Source organism: Xenopus laevis, chromosome 9_10L (assembly GCF_017654675.1).
Source record: "Xenopus laevis strain J_2021 chromosome 9_10L, Xenopus_laevis_v10.1, whole genome shotgun sequence".
Lineage (NCBI taxonomy): Eukaryota > Metazoa > Chordata > Amphibia > Anura > Pipidae > Xenopus > Xenopus laevis.
In genome coordinates, this window is record NC_054387.1 from 132,173,131 (window position 1) to 132,190,718 (window position 17,588).

Genomic DNA, 17,588 nt, shown 5'->3' on the forward strand with positions numbered 1-17,588 from the left:
GTAGTAAGCATATATACATTTTTGGTGTCTGCAAATTTTAGTTCCAGGAGCTCATCGCTTCTAAGAGCATGTACTTCTCATCGTTTTCATTTCTTTTGCCTTGGGCAGTCCTTTGCGGTTTTGCCTAATGGTGCCACAGGCTGGGGTGTCCAACCAGTAAAGGGTTCTAAATAAGGGGATATATCTATATGTACATATATGTATAAAAGTTATCCACCTATAATTGGTAACCTCGGCCCAACAGTGGAGATATGAGCTCCCAGACAATTTTAACACTGGCAGTCAAATCAAGGGGACAACCGGGGGGGTCCAAATTAGAGTCCTTTCCCTCATAGAACATGAAAGAATTAGTATAGCCCGTGCTGCTTTCGCAGAGTTTGTAAAATTTCATCCCATAGCGAGAACGATTGCTAGGGATGTATTGGCGAAATCTTAGGCGCCCTTTAAAGAGCAAAAGGGACTCCTCCACACATATATTTTGGGAGGGGGTGTAGACTTCTGTGAAGCGCTGAGACAGGCTATCTATAAGGGGCCTCAATTTGTAAAGCCTGTCGTGACCGGGCTCATTAGGGGGAACAGCCGCTGCAATGTCGCTAAAATGAAGAAACCGCAGTAAGATTTGGTAACGGTTTCTTGGCATAACAACTGAAAAAAGAGGGATGGAAAGGATTGTAGTGGTATCCCAGTATGAAGCTAAGGTGTTGCGTTCTACGAGTCCCATTGCCAATGTGAGCGCCAGGAATCTTTTGATTTCATTTACAGTAGTGGGATACCTGGGCTCTTGAATACCCTGGTGGAGGGTGGCTGGCAAGATACTGCTCAGCGTATAAATTTGAATAGTGGACCATGTCCTGTAGGACGGCCTCTGTAATAAAAAGATTGAAGAAATCTATGATTTGAAAGTTAGTGGTGTCCACCTTGACGCCCGCGACTGCAGTGAATGGGGGGATTTCACGAGCATAATTACATGGAGGCCCCCACACAGGCGCTCCAACTGCTGCATCATCACTACCCTCACCCTCTTCTACCTCCATGGGTGCATCTGGCACACTGCCACCAGCCTCTGACTCTTCCTCTGCTTCTTCAGCAGTAAGTGTGCCGCCACTACTAGCCTCTGCGCTAATAGTGCTACTATCACCAACCTCTGATTCCTCACTAGAGCCATCACATGGGACATACTCAGAATCGGAATTGCTAAATTCCTCTGAGCTGGAGTCCTCACAATACCTAGCCGCTTCCTCAGCCGTATAAAACCGTTTGGCCATTGTGCCAGAAAATTACAGACATCTGCAAAGCTATGAATCGATAGGCAAGTCAAACAAATTAAAAAAAAAAACAATACAAACAACCAGAAGAAAAAAAAAAACAAGGCAGCAAATATGACCAACAGTTAACCCCTGCTAATAGAAACAACCAGAAGGACCTTGAGCTTGAACAAATGAACCCTTATGGAACCCTATGGAATAAACATATGGCACAGCTTACAATCAAAGTAATCCCTGACTTTCTGGAACAATCAGATAACAAAATAAAACCACTAAATGGTGTCACAGCAAAGGGAACTTTCTTTTAGGGACACTAAACAAGCAATAAAGAACAGTACAAAGAAAACTCTTGAAAAAGTCACTAAAGTGCAACACTACTCAAAGCGAATAAACTAAAATCAAGGGTCCTACATTCACTAGTGTCCTACAAAGGGAAACTTTTTGGGGAACTGAGCAAGCAGTAAAAACAATGTAAGGGAAAAACTGAATAAAATCAATAATATGCAGTAAAAACAGCTAAAGCGATAAAAAAACTGTTATTGGAGTGAAATTGGTGGTGAGAACTACAGATCCACCAATATAACTGCAAAGGGAAACTTTTCTAGTAAACTAAACCAGCAGTAAAGAACAATATAAAGAATAAACGTAATAAAATCACTAAAAGCAATAAAATGAAGTCATTGGAGTGAAATCGGTGGTCAGAAATCTAGATCCACCAGCGTCACACTGCAAACAGAACTTTTTTACGGATGAGAAGAACAAAACAAGTAATAGTGCAATAAAAGTGCAATAAAATCACAAACCAATGATGAAAATGGCCAAAAAACAGTAAAAAGCAATCAAATCAGAGCAGAAATAAAGTTTGAGCAACAAATAAAGAAAAACTACTAAAGAAAGCAAAGTAAAAAATAAGTAGAGATAAAAATTAAGAAAGTGAGTAAATGTGAGTGTGTGAATGTGTGAGTGTGGGAGTGTGAGTGTGAGCTTGGCAAAGTTGCCTGTAAGTGTGCTAAGGCCAAAGACAGAAGAAAAAAAAAATATAAAAGATTTTTTTAGAGAGAAATATGTAAAATAAAGGGTGTAGAGAGGTGCAGTTCAGCTCACAATGTCGAATCCAGACAATCCAGGCGACCAATCCAGAGATCAAAGCTCAGACAGGCAGCAGGGGGAACTCCAGCAACCACAAGTGCTCAGCAGGAGGGAAGGTGTGTCGTTTGGGGGGGAGTAATTTATAGGTGGAGCAGTGGAGACGTCATCAGTGTGCTCCTTGTTGTCTCCACTGCTCCCATTGGCTGCCAGAAAAGATCGAGGACGGGATCGGGTAATGTGACTGCCTCTGCTCGATGCCTAAGGGGATCTGTGCCGGTTAGAAGTGATGTGCCGTTATCACTTGCTGCCATGGGGGAAATGCTGCAGAACGTAGAATCTATGACCTGTGGCATTTCAAGTTACTTTGCCACAGAACGTAAATTCTACGTTCTGTGGCACTTAGAGGGTTAAAGTCATAATTATGAGTTTAACAGTTATAATTATGAGATTAAAAGTCACCACACATCATTCATAAATGCCTTCAAAATCAGGGTTTTTTCTTTTTTATATTTTCTAAATTGCAAAATTGGATTTTTGAATGCAGAACTAAGTTCTTTTTTTAAAGGACAAGGAAAGTGTAAAATAGAATAAGGGTAGAAATACTGTATTTTGTATACTAAACATAAACATGAACTTACTGCACCACAAGCCTAATCAAACAAATGATTTATGCTTTCAAAGTTGGCCACTGGGGGCTGTCATCTTGTAACTTTGTTATACATCTTGGCCTGACCCTGACCCTGCACATGCTCAGTGTGGTCTGGGTTGCTTAGGGATCGTCATAAACAAAGCTGCTTGAGTTCTGCATGGCTGGTAAGTAAGGCGGGGGCTCCCCCTGCTGTTCATAAGTATGATTGTTTCCCTGGGACCATCTGACAATTCCTATCCACAGCAGTAAATGAAGGGAGAATTTCACTGCATACAGTCAGGTTTCTTATAAAAAAAAACGGTACACATTTTTTTATCAAAGTATATTGGAGATAGGTTTCTTTTTCATTAAAGAAAGTAAAAATGGGATTTTATTTTTTTGACTTTCCTTGTCCTTTAAGGAAATGAGGTTTTACTTTTTTTTTGATAATGGGTTTCCAGATAACAAATCCCACACCTTTACTATGTTTCCTCTATATCTTTGACTGTTCTTTAACTTTTCTTTCTGTATTGACTTACCTACAGTAGGTTAACCTAGTTTAGCCTGTAATGCTACTCCTGTTGTCACCATAGTGAATTCATTGTGGTTTAATGTTTAACTATACTACCATCTCTTTATGAATAACAACTTTTTTTCGTTCGATCGAACGATTACGATTAAATCCTTCGAATCGTTCGTTTCGAAGGATTTTAATCCATCAATCGAACGATGTTTGTTCGACTAAAAAAAGCTAGCAAAGCCTATGGGGACCTTCCCCATAGGCTAACATTGACTTCGGTAACTCGAAGTCGTAGGTCGAAGTCGATGGTCGAAGTCGCCAAAAATTACATTCGAAATTCGAAGTTTTTTTCCTCTATTCCTTCACTCGAGCTAAGTAAATGGGCCCCTATCTCTTTAAATGTAGCATTATACTCTAAATATATCTGAAGCACATAAAACCTGTTTTCTAAGGTAGTCTCGATTTAGCAGTCAGAGTTGAGATATTTCAGTGAGAACACAAGACGCGGGATATAGTAAAAGTGTATCACTATGATTACTAGAGATTGGATTACTGAAAAGAAAAACATGAATAGAAGGCCCAGAGAGATATATTTACTATTAAAAAAACAATAAAGAAAGGGCAATAATACAATTGTCTTCCAGTTACTAGAGCTCTTATAATTAAAAACAGATTGTTTTTAAAATTTGAGGTTTAATGGGAGGCAGAATTTAATGAAGAAGAATAAAAAAAACCACAAGACAATGAAGGCAAATAATTATTTTTTCAAATATCTATGAAAATAAATCAAAGGTAATTTGAAGGTTGGCTTTCTGTTCATCTTTTGGATTGTGAATTACCTAATTTAAGGTGGCCATACACGGGCCGATAAAAGATTGCCGACAGACCGTGTCGGCAGCTTATTGGCCCGTGTATGGGGCCCCCCGACGGGCTTCACCGATCGAGATCTGGCCGAAAGTCGGCCAGATCTCGATCGGATGGGAAAGAAAATCCCGTCGGATCGCGGCCGCATCTATTCGTTGATGCGATCCGACCGCCCCTAGGGCCCACGATCGGATCAGCCCGATATTGCCCACCTCAAGGTGGGCATATCGGAGGGAGATCCGCTCATTTGGCGGCATCGCCAAACGAGCGGATCTCTCCATGTATGGCCACCTTTAGTGAAAACTGAAATTAGTTGGAGACTTATTGCTACTTCATATTAAATGATTCCTGGAGACTTTGAAAGGCTTGTTCTTTGGTAATCTGGAACCATGTTTCTGACTTTGCTGAATATTTGTTAGCAAATTTTCTGTTAAACTTTACAAAAATATACTTCCAGTAGTCTGAGGCTGTGATGCTGGGGTCAGCCTGAATGGTCCAATCTGGATAAATTGTGCGGTATTCTTTGTATGGATGAAATTGCCAATCTGTGTGTGAGTTTTGGAATGAACGAGGACCAACAACTTCAGTTGAACATATTTCTGTAAGCAGCTTGTTGCTAAATAAACATCTGCATCTTCCCAAACCTTAAGGCCGATGGAAAGATGCAAAGTGCTCCTTATGGTCAGTACCTCCAGCCTCACAGGGAACCTTGCAGAAGGGACACTGCTTCCCACAGCCAAACACTCTCTTAAACAGAACATCCTCTGGTTTCAGTGGGAGTTTGGCAAGTACTGATTCTATACTGGAAGATTCCATTTCTGATCTGATCTGTTTCTCTGTTTCTATGAGAAATACCTCAACATCCTGTGAAAACTGCTGAATATCTGCATTGTTAGGAAAAACGATCACTTTAACCTCTTTCTGAGAAATCACTAATTTGGTCTTTAATTCTGCACAAAAACTTTCCAGAAAGTCTGGAATACTGGACATTTTTGATGACTTCAAGGGGCTGATTCACTAACTTCGAGTGAAGGATTCGAAGTAAAAAAACTTCGAATTTCGAAGGTTTTTTTGGGCTACTTCATCCATCGAATGGGCTACTTCGACCTTCGACTTCGAATCGAATGATTCGAACTAAAAATCGTTCGACTATTCGACCATTTGATAGTCGAAGTACTGTCTCTTTAAAAAAAACTTTGACCCCCTAGTTCGCCATCTAAAAGCTACCGAACTCAATGTTAGCCTATGGGGAAGGTCCCCATAGGCTTGCCAAGTTTTTTTTGATCGAAGGATATTCCTTCGATCGTTGGATTAAAATCCTTTGAATCGTTCGATTCGAAGGATTTAATCGTTCGATCGAAGGAATAATCCTTCGATCGTTCGATCGAATTTTCTGCGCTAAATCCTTCGACTTCGATATTCGAAGTCGAATGATTTTAATTCCTAGTCGAATATCCAGGGTTAATTAACCCTCGATATTCGACCCATAGTGAATCAGCCCCCAAATATTGAAGAACTTTTCTAATATCATTACAAACATGACTAAGTATACTCACTTGCAAATCTTTAAGAAATTGGGAATTCGTATTCATGTCTTTTATGCAGTTTACTATCCATGTTTTCCCAAAGCTCTTATATGAATGAATATATTTTACATACTGGGAAAAGTTATTCTCTTCAAGCAGTTTCTTTAGTACAGTGAACTGGAAGAAGGTTCTGCTGCAATATTCTTTGGCATCTCCAGTGTGTAAAATATAATCTACATTATCCTTCCCCAGATGTTGGTTGATGTGATTGAGTATTGCCGGCTTTAAGCAGAGCTCACAGAAACGTTCTGCTCTGTTTTGTGTTTCATCCTTTTCCTGAAATATATTTACAAATGTTGTCAAATAATCTGATTTTAGGTTTTCCAAACAAAGTACAGGATCATTCTCTTGGATAAATGCATTGTGCATCTCCTGAAATAATGGAGCTGCAATTCCTAAGATGTGGAGTTTTAAATCGAATTCAAACTGATGAGTAAAATGAAGACTTCCATATTCTTTCTCCCCAAGTCTTTCATTAATTATGTTGAGTAATTCCTGGCAATGCATGTCATTATAATCTACTTGTTTATTAACTTCTTTCGTGATGTAATGATTGCATTTCTCTATTATTGAGAAAGCAAAGTCACTTATATTATTATCTCTTTGTTTGATCCAAAACTCAGTTATCCAATTAAATAGATTTCCTTTAATATCAGAATGATTTTCTTTAATCTTGAACTCGTTTTTACCAAATTCTTCTAAATGTCTTACATTGAGAAGTCTCTCATTGATGTTACCTGCTCTGTTTGCCTGGTCTTTTTTAAGTTTCTGGATCATTTCTTCACTAACATTCCGTTTCTCTAAAAGTTTCCTTGGTACATCTGTTAATGTTCTTTTCCACATATTTTCAAATGCATCTTTAACCTCCTTATCACTAAGCAGCCGTTTGTCTCTCTTGACCTGCTCCAAGAGATTGGTAACTTCATTTTCTATCTTCATTTGGTAGTTACTTTGAATAGCCTGTATTTGAAATTTTCCATTTTGGATTCTTACAACCTCAGTCAACTTTGCTGTTACATAGGGGCCGATTCATCAAGGGTCGAATATCGAGGGTTAATTAACCCTCGATATTCGACTAGGAATTGAAATCCTTCGACTTCGAATATCGAAGCAGATAGTTCGATCGAAGGAATATCCTTCCTTTCCCATAGGCTAATATTGACTTCGGTAGCTTTTAGCTGCCGAACTAGGGGGTCGAAGATTTTTTTAAAGAGACAGTACTTCGACTATCGAATGGTCGAATAGTCGAACGATTTTTAGTTTGAATCCTTCGATTCGAAGTCGTAGTCGAAGGTCGAAGTAGCCCATTCGATGGTCGAAGTAGCCCAAAAAAAACTTCGAAATTCGAAGTTTTTTTACTTCGAATCCTTCACTCGAGCTTGATGAATCGGCCCCCTAATGTTGCAAGTATTTACTGAGACAGCTCACAGTTCCAAAGAAATCTTCTCTGTACTTTGCTATCAGTTCAACATGATTAGATTTGTCTTCAAAATATTCCTTTAACAAATTCAACATCGTTTTCTCTTCGTTGGCCACAATACTAAGTAGATCATCTTCAAATTTTGCACATGTTTCTGATAGCAGATTAGCTGCAGACTCATTTTTGATTGTTGTCTCGGCCTTAATTAACCATTTGTAAACATTCTTCCTGAAATTACATTCCCATTTGGAGTATATAACGGACAAATTATTGTAAGCTTCAGTTACCAGGCTGTTTCTGAAATTAAAAAGGAATTTCTCATATTTGACAGCATTCCACAAACTTTCAATCCATTTAATAAATGTTCTAATTTTCTGGAGATTTTGGCTACTTCTGCAGTCTTTCATATACTGGAACAGATATTTTTTCAGTTCATACACATTTTCGCTATAGCCAGAGTTTACGGAAGCCATGGGCGGGACACCGTACCAAAGCCCAGCAATGTACCAGTTGTCTTTCTCAAGGTCATAGTCCATGATATCACAAAAATTTATAATCCCACTCCTTTTTTCCATGCTGGCTGCTGCTTGTGTCATATTATCCAACTGTTCCAGGAGTTTCTTTCTGTCCCTCATGTTCATTTCATAAGCAGAAACATCACTCACATTTTGATGCACAAACTGGCGTTTGGGTTTCTTCCCTATGTTACTCATCCTGAGAAATGCATGGACCACAATTTGCAATGTATCTCTCATTTCAGCTGTATTTTCCATAGCCATATTCACTATAGTGAAATCACTGAGCCCAACCACTAGAGTTGCCAGCTCATCGTCATGTTCATTGCTGTCCTCCAAGGAAGCTAATTCTGATGCTTTTAAGCCTTCTGTGTCAATCACTAGAACAAACTCACAACCCAGATCCTTCTGCAGATTTTCTTTCACTTTAATCAGTGTCATGAAGGCTCCTTGAGTGCATCGTCCACTGGCCACAGGGAACTGCAAGCCAAACATAGTGTTCAGGAGGGTGGATTTCCCTGTACTCTGCACTCCCAGCACTGTGATTACTCTCATTTTGCATTTCCCTCCTGTCTTTTTGTCCAATTCAGTAAGAATACCTTCCACCCACCCCATTGGGATGTTGGCAGCATCTCCATCTATCAGCTCCAGTGGAAATCCATCTACTAGGAGGTCAGCTGCTATACCAGGGAGTTTGGTGAATTGTATCTTACATGGATCAATTAACTTTTCTTTTATCATAGAACATTCTGCCTCATAAAACTGCCCCATCTCAGGCAGAAAATGTTCTACTCCCAAAGAACTGTCAGATATCTGTTGGTCTAGATGTCTAAGTTCAGTCTGATGTTTTTTTGAGTCTTTACATTTCTCTTTATATTCAGCTTGTAGTAGAGAAAGATTATCTCTAGCAACTGAGTCAAGTGTAAATTTAATCCATTTCAAAAAATATTGTCTCTCTGTCTGGGACAAATGAGTTATTGCAGAAATAAATTTTGTCATGCCATCAGGTAACTCTTGTTCTGCTCCCGGTGTAACTCAATACGTCTCTGTATAAGCTGAGATTTGTACAGTTCTGTACTTGTTTCCTTGTTTTTTCATTCTACACAGTTCCTTCTCTACTCGGGCAAGTTCCTTCCACAGTTCTCCTTGTAGCTTAACAGTTTTTTTCTTGTACTCAGCAACATTAGTAATTTCTTTTGTAATTTCATAGGCATGTTCCTTTGCTCTCTGACATTCCTCCCTCATCTCATCCACCTTGATCCCAAGCTCTTGGGCTGTATGTAACATGTCTTCCATTTTTATTGTTTTCTTGGAAGCTGACATAAAATCTGTTATTAGTTGGCGTAACTTTTTTACCATTTCTTTATCATTAGCCACTTTGTCTGTCCTAAGTATATTTCTTTTATCAATGTTTAACAGCAAACATAATTTCTGCAACATTCGCAAAGTCTCTTTCTCTGTGGATTTGCTTTTTGGTGTAATTATAAAATTGAAAGTTGTGATAGAGTTGCTGCACTTTGATAAGAGCTCACAGTCTCTCTCGTTAATGCTCTCAGCAAATACAAACACTGCTGCTGAGATTTGGGTTAGGACGCTGAATTGGGTCCAGTTAGACTCTATGTCTCCGCGCAAATTAGTAACAGCAACAGGTTCTGGAAAAATATCTGAATTCACTTTACCAACAGGAAAATACCATGAAACTCCAACTGAGCCATTGGATATTTGCCTTTCAATGTTCCCACCTTCCATGTTTTCATGTAGAAAGAAGTCATGGTTCTGCTGAGCTTGACTAAGAACTTGGTTAAGGATTTTAGATTTGGATAATTTTCCTTTCCCAAGTTTGACAAAGAAAAAAAAATGCATGGGAACCTGAACCAGGTTTTTTTTCAATAAAGCCCTTGCACTCTGCTAGTGATTGTGGTCTGAACAATGCAAGAGAACACACAGGATTGATGGATTGTGATTTATCTTCTTCATCATCAGAATCAAAGAACTGCAGTAGCTCCGGAGAACTTAGCTTGTGTCCCCCTGAAGGTTTTTCATTTGCTTTAATTTCAACATTCCTTGCAGTACTGTCCAGGGCGATGAGTTTCCGAAGAAAAATCAGAGGAAGGTCTTCTGTAACTTGAGGAGCAACTTCATTTATATTCTCTTGACCAATATCTAAAATGTTCCTTAGAGTGAGTTTTGAGGTTTCATGTTTCTTTATCACCTGAATGAGCTCATGTTTGTTTTCTAAAAAAAAAATAACAAGTGTATAAATATATATTTGATTGTGATGTATGTAACTCCATATGTTCTATATATATAATTCATGTGATTTAGTTGAATAATCACATTTTTACGCAATATGTTGGTGCTATATAAATACATGTTAATAATAATAATAATAATATGTATAAACAAGTTAAGCAATTGAAGATCTCTGACAATGTACAATAATATTAATCTTGAAAGGAAGCTATGTGTGGCCAAATTTGGTTGGGACGTCTTAATACAGTATCAAATTATAGCTGAGACCCTTTCAAACTAAATATTTTTCCAAACTATGACCATTTTCAGCTTGTGGAATCATTCGATTCGATGTCGTGGTCGAAGTAGCCAATTCGATGGTGGAAGTAGCCAAAAAAAAGTTCGAAATTCGAACTATTTTTAATTCTATTCATTCACTTGAGCTAAGTAAATGTGCCCCTAAATGTATCCCTTAATACCTTGGAATAAAAACAAAATAAATAATGAATGTAAATGAAAAAATGCTTATAATAGCCCCCCTCATCAATTTTACATTCAATTTGCATTCACTTATTTTTAAGGTTTACTTACCCAGATGTTTTTTTTTTTTGCCTTCCTCTGGATCAACTAGCAGTTAGACAGTTGAAAATAAAATATGAAAATAAATATTATTTTACAGTACAATGTGATGTGTCAAAGTTCTCTCATCAATTTTGCATTCACTTATTTTAAAGGTTTACTTATCCTTTAAGGAGGCAATAAAAAGAAGATTTTTTCTTATTCTAAATGCTTTCAAAGTAGGGGGTGTGGGGATAGGTTTTACCAGGCGAGTGAAATCTTTCTTTCCTCTCTGGCTCTCCACCTGGGAAATTCTGGGGGGACAAATTAGAACTTTTCTCATTTATATTCATTATTTATTTTGTTTTTATTCCAAGATATTAAGGGATACATGTATTGTTAATATGAATGAATTTTATTACAACAGCGCCACCTGCTGGTCAGTTTCCCACCAGTCTGACCACCAAGTAGTCAAGGAAGTTGTCAGGAGAAAGAAAGAGGTTGCTCTGATGTTCTTCTGCTTTGGAAAAAAAATATAAAACTTTCTCAGATCTTTCCTAAGCAGAAGAACATCAGAGCAGCCTCTTTCTTTCTCCTGACAACTTCCTTGACTACTTGCTGGTCAGACTGGTGGGAAACTGACCAGCAGGTGGCGCTGTTGTAACAAAATTCATTCATATTAACAATACATGTATCCTTTAACCCTTTAAGTGCCAGCAGAATTTCACATTTTGGTTACGCGAAATGCCAGCCGTTTTTGAAACATTTGTGCTCTCTCACTTTAGTGGCATTTTCTGAGGGGAAACCTATAGTTTACCTAGGAAAACTATACATTGTTTTTTTCGGTAGAAACTGAGCTTTCTAAATCTGCCTGAGTTGTCATGTATTTCCACCTCTGCAAAAAGATTTATAGCTCTAAATACAAAAAAAAAATGAAAAAATCCTATTTTTCACAATATATGCATTTATACCAGAAAAATATTTCATTTTACGCATGAAAATCCAACTAATTTGGAAAGCCTCGTGTTTCACGAACGTGCCAATACCAGATATGTATAGTTTTAGCCAGATTTAGGACATCTGTACAGCAAAAACTCCCGGCAGTATATTACCGAATTTTGAAAGCAGAAGGCAGAAAACGGCATACTTTAGATTCCAAGGCCACAAAATCCTGAAACTGTAGGTTTACCCCAGAAAACCATATATTTTTAGAAAGTACACATTCTGCGGATTCCAAAATGGGTAACTATGTCTTTCTACTCCTAACTACCAAACATCAAAGCTTGTCTGAACGTAGCGGTTTTTATAAAAATGTATCAAAATTTTGAAAAATCACTTCAAAGGTTTTATTTTGCTGCTCCGCATATCACACACTATATTAGATACCAAGAAAAAGCACCCTGAATATGATTGCCAGGGGTCCACTGAACAGTTTGATCCCCATTGTGCATAGGTTTACCAAAGTACCTGGCATTTAGAGACCCCAATATGAAGTTAGCACATCCAAATTGTCCAGGACTTTACTTCAGCTACTGAAAAATGAACACATTGACTGCATTTTTTGTGGGGTAAAAACACAGAAAAATAGGTTTACCCCCCAAAACCATATATTTTTGGAAAGGACACATTCTACCGAATCTAAAATGGGTACCCATGCCTTTCTGCTCCAAACTACTGAGTCGCAAGGCTTTCCCAAAATTGACGGTTTTGGTGAAATATCTGAAAATTGCCTCAAACCTTCAACTTCCCAGCACCATATCACCCATGTATCATTAGGTACCAAGAAAAAGCACCCCAAATATGATTGCCAGGGGTCCTCCAAACTGTTTGGTGCCCATTATTCATAGGTTTACAAAAGTATCTGGCATTTAGAGGCCCCAAAATGAAGTTAGCACATACAAATAGTCCTGTGGGTAACTTCAGCTAATGAAAAATCAACACATTGACTGCATTTTTTATGGGGTAAAAACACAGAAAAATAGGTTTACCCCCCAAAACCATATATTTTTGGAAAGGACACATTCTACCGAATCTAAAATGGGTACCCATGCCTTTCTGCTCCAAACTACTGAGTCGCAAGGCTTTCCCAAAATTGTCGGTTTTGGTGAAATATCTGAAAATTGCCTCAAAGCTTCAACTTCCCAGCACCATATCACCCATGTATCATTAGGTACCAAGAAAAAGCACCCTAAATATGATTGCCAGGGGTCCTCCAAACAGTTTGGTGCCCATTGTTCATAGGTTTACCAAAGTATATGGCATTTAGAGGCCCCAAAATGAAGTTAGCACATACAAATAGTCCTGTGGGTAACTTCAGCTAATGAAAAATCAACACATTGACTGCATTTTTTGTGGGGTAAAAACACAGAAAAATAGGTTTACCCCCCAAAACCATATATTTTTGGAAAGGACACATTCTACTGAATCTAAAATGGGTACCCATGCCTTTCTGCTCCAAACTACTGAGTCGCAAGGCTTTCCCAAAATTGTCGGTTTTGGTGAAATATCTGAAAATTGCCTCAAACCTTCAACTTCCCAGCACCATATCACCCATGTATCATTAGGTACCAAGAAAAAGCACCCCAAATATGATTGCCAGGGGTCCTCCAAACAGTTTGGTGCCCATTGTTCATAGGTTTACCAAAGTATCTGGCATTTAGAGACCCCAAAATGAAGCGAGCGCATACAAATAGTCCTGTGGGTAACTTCAGCTAATGAAAAATCAACACATTGACTGCATTTTTTGTGGGGTAAAAACACAGAAATATAGGTTTACCCCCCAAAGCCATATATTTTTGGAAAGGACACATTCTACCGAATCTAAAATGGGTACCCATGCCTTTCTGCTCCATACTACTGAGTCGCAAGGCTTTCCCAAAATTGTCTGTTTTGGTGAAATATCTGAAAATTGCCTCAAAGCTTCAACTTCCCAGCACCATATCACCCATGTATCATTAGGTACCAAGAAAAAGCACCCTAAATATGATTGCCAGGGGTCCTCCAAACAGTTTGGTGCCCATTGTTCATAGGTTTACCAAAGTATCTGGCATTTAGAGACCCCAAAATGAAGCTAGCGCATACAAATAGTCCTGTGGGTAACTTCAGCTAATGAAAAATCCACACATTGACTGCATTTTTTGTGGGGTAAAAACACAGAAATATAGCTTTACCCCCAAAACCATATATTTTTGGAAAGGACACATTCTACCGAATCTAAAATGGGTACCCATGCCTTTCTGCTCCATACTACTGAGTCGCAAGGCTTTCCCAAAATTGTCTGTTTTGGTGAAATATCTGAAAATTGCCTCAAAGCTTCAACTTCCCAGCACCATATCACCCATGTATCATTAGGTGCCAAGAAAAAGCCCCGTAAATATGATTGCCAGGGTTCCTCCAAACAGTTGGGTGCCCATTGTTCATAGTTTTACCAAAGTATCTGGCATTTAGAGGCCCCAAAATGAAGTTAGCTCATACAAATAGTCCTGTGGGTAACTTCAGCTAATGAAAAATCAACACATTGACTGCATTTTTTGTGGGGTAAAAACACAGAAATATTGGTTTACCCCCCAAAACCATATATTTTTGGAAAGGACACATTCTACCGAATCTAAAATGGGTACCCATGCCTTTCTGCTCCAAACTACTGAGTTGCAAGGCTTTCCCAAAAATGGCAGTTTTGGTGAAATACCTGAAAATTGCCTCAAAGCTTTAACTTTCCAGCATTGTATCGTCCATGTATCATTACCAGCATAAAGCATCCTAAATATGAATGCCGGGGGTCTACTTAACAGTTTGATACCCAATAAACATAGATTTACCAAACTATGTGGCATACAGAGACCCCCAAATCCACATAGGGGATATGAATTTTCACGTATGACACTCTGGCTACTACAACATAAGCACCCAATGAGAGCCCCTAACAATATGGAGACCCTAGAAAACCATATATTTTCTGAAAGTACACAGTCTGACAAATCTAAAGCATGTAAAGACATATTTCTACTGCAAACTATCAAACCGCAAAGCAATGCTAAACATAACGCTTTTTATGAAATTTCTGAAAATAGTCACAAAGCAAGCATTTTTACCCCATTATATACCCCACATTTTGTAACGTACCAGCAAAAGTCATCGTAAATATGAACGCATGGGCTGTACTGAACAGTTTGATGCCTGATATGAAAAGATTTACCAAACTAGGTGGCATACAGAGACGCCCAAATGAAAATAGTACAAATGAATTTTCACATATGACACTCTGATTGCTACAATACAAGCACCTGGTATGTGCATTATGCACCATAAGACCCCCTAACAGTATGGAGACCCTAGAAAACTATATAGTTTCTGAAAGTACACATTCAGGCGAATCTAAAGCAAGTAATTACATCTTTCTACTGCAAACTACCAAACCACAAAGCTATGCTAAACATAAGGCTTTTTTTTTAACTTTCTGAAAATAGTCACAAAGCAAGCATTTTACCCCATTATATACCCCACATTTTGTAACGTACCAACAAAAGTCATCCTAAATATGAACGCCAGGGGTGTACTGAACAGTTTGATGCCTGATATGAAAAGATTTACCAAACTAGGTGGCATACAGAGATGCCCAAATGAAAATAGTACATATGAATTTTCACATATGACACTCTGACTGCTACAATACAAGCACCTGGTATGTGCATTATGCACCATAAGACCCCCTAACAGTATGAAGACCCTAGAAACCCATATATTTTCCGAAAGTACACATTCAGACGGATCTAAAGCAAGTAATTACATCTTTCTACTGCAAACTACCAAACCGCAAAGCAATCCTAAACATAACGCTTTTTATGAAATTTCTGAAAATAGTCACAAAGCAAGCATTTTACCCCATTATATACCCCACATTTTGCAACGTACCAGCAAAAGTCATCCTAAATATGAACGCCAGGGGTGTACTGAACAGTTTGATGCCTGATATGAAAAGATTTACCAAACTAGGTGGCATACAGAGACGCCCAAATGAAAATAGTACATATGAATTTTCACGTATGACACACTGACTGCTACAATACAAGCACCTGGTATGTGCATTATGCACCATAAGACCCCCTAACAGTATGGAGACCCTAGAAAACCATATATTTTCCGAAAGTAAACATTCAGACGGATCTAAAGCAAGTAATTACATCTTTCTACTGCAAACTACCAAACCGCAAAGCAATCCTAAACATAACGCTTTTTAAGAAATTTCTGCAAATAGTCACAAAGCAAGCATTTTACCCCATTATATACCCCACATTTTGCAACGTACCAGCAAAAGTCATCCTAAATATGAACGCCAGGGGTGTACTGAACAGTTTGATGCCTGGTATGAAAAGATTTACCAAACTATTTTGCACACAGAGACCTCCAAATGGTTATATAGCAGACAAAATTTTCATGGTCAAAATGAAGTAACAAAGAACAAAGCGAAATGGTATAAAATCACTAAAATCCAACAAAACCGCAAAAATCAATGCTTTTTTTTTTCCGCCTACTGTAATCAGCAGTCAGAATCAATGGTTGAATATTTTAGCATGGCCAAATAAGTTTTACAGACAGAAACAGGGGAACAACACCATCGCACAGCTGAAAATGTAATAAAATGGCTAAACATGCAATAAAATGGCTAAAAATGCACAAAAATCACCAGAATTGCAGTATAATCACCAAAATAACATACAAAAGGTATTGCGCAGTGCAATTAGCGAATACGCTATTCGCAATGGCAATAAAACAGTTTTTTCAGGCAAAAAAAAACAGACGATGCGATAAAAAAAAAAAACAAAGACACAACATAGTGTAAGTGTGTATGTGTGTGTACAACTGACCAATTGCATGTTGTGTGCGTGTGCAAGCGTGTGGGGGTGCTGTGAATGTGTGTGACCCCCCTGATCCCCCAAAAATGTATGTGATTGTGTGTAAGTGTGAATGTAAGTGTGTAATGGGAAAATAAGTGTGTGTTTGTGTGTGTTTGTGTGTTTGTGTGTGTGGATGGGCACTAACCTGGGTGTAGTAGGATCCAGATCGTCCAGGAGAGCTGCAGGCAGAGCTGGCACCGTCCTCTTCTGATGATCCGGTAAAAGGGGCGGAGCTTAGCGGCCAGGAAGTACAGGCAGCAGCATAGCACGTCCATTGCACGTGCTGCTGCTGCCTTTGGGGCCCCTGGGCTATAGAGCCTCAGGGGCCACTCATTCCCTGCCTAGGCTTGTTGCCTGGGGGCTGGGGAATGAGACTGAACAGAGCGAGCAGCTTTACAAGCCGCTCCTCTGTTCACAGAGTGCAGGCAGCAGCAGAGCACGTAGATTTCACGTGCCTGCTGCTGCCTAGGGGCCCCTGGGCGATCGCGACCCAGGGGCCCCTTGTTCTTCACCTAGGCTCGTTGCCTAGGGGCTGGGGAACTGGAGGATAGCACTTAGAACGGAGCGAGTGACTTTACAAGTCGCTCCTCCGTTCTGAAAGTGCAGGCAGCAGCAGGGCACATATATTGCACGTGTCTGCTGCTGCCTTGGGGCCCCTGGGCGATCGCGCCTCAGGGGCCACTCGTTCCCAGCCCCTGCTCGTTGCCTGGGGGCTGGGGAACGAAAAGGAACGGAGCAAGCGGCTTGAAAAGCCGCTCCTCCGTTCCCTAACCCTGAAATGCTGCAGAACGTAGAATCTACGTTCTGTGGCATTTCAAGTGTCATTCCCACAGAACGTAGATTCTACGTGGGGTGGCACTTAAAGGGTTAATATCTTGGAATAAAAACAAAATAAATAATGAATGTAATTGACAAAATTTTAAATTCCCCCCCCCAGAATTTCCCAGGTGGAGAGCCAGAAAGGAAAGAAAGATTTCACTCGCCTGGTAAAACCGTCCCCACACCCCCTATTTTGAA

At 39.2% G+C, this 17,588-nt stretch overlaps 1 pseudogene; it reads right to left on the bottom strand.

The window, feature by feature from the left end:
- Positions 1-4,623: 4,623 nt before the first annotated feature.
- On the bottom strand, positions 4,624-16,846 carry LOC108703861 (annotated as a pseudogene).
- Between the last annotated feature and the right edge of the window lie 742 nt (positions 16,847-17,588).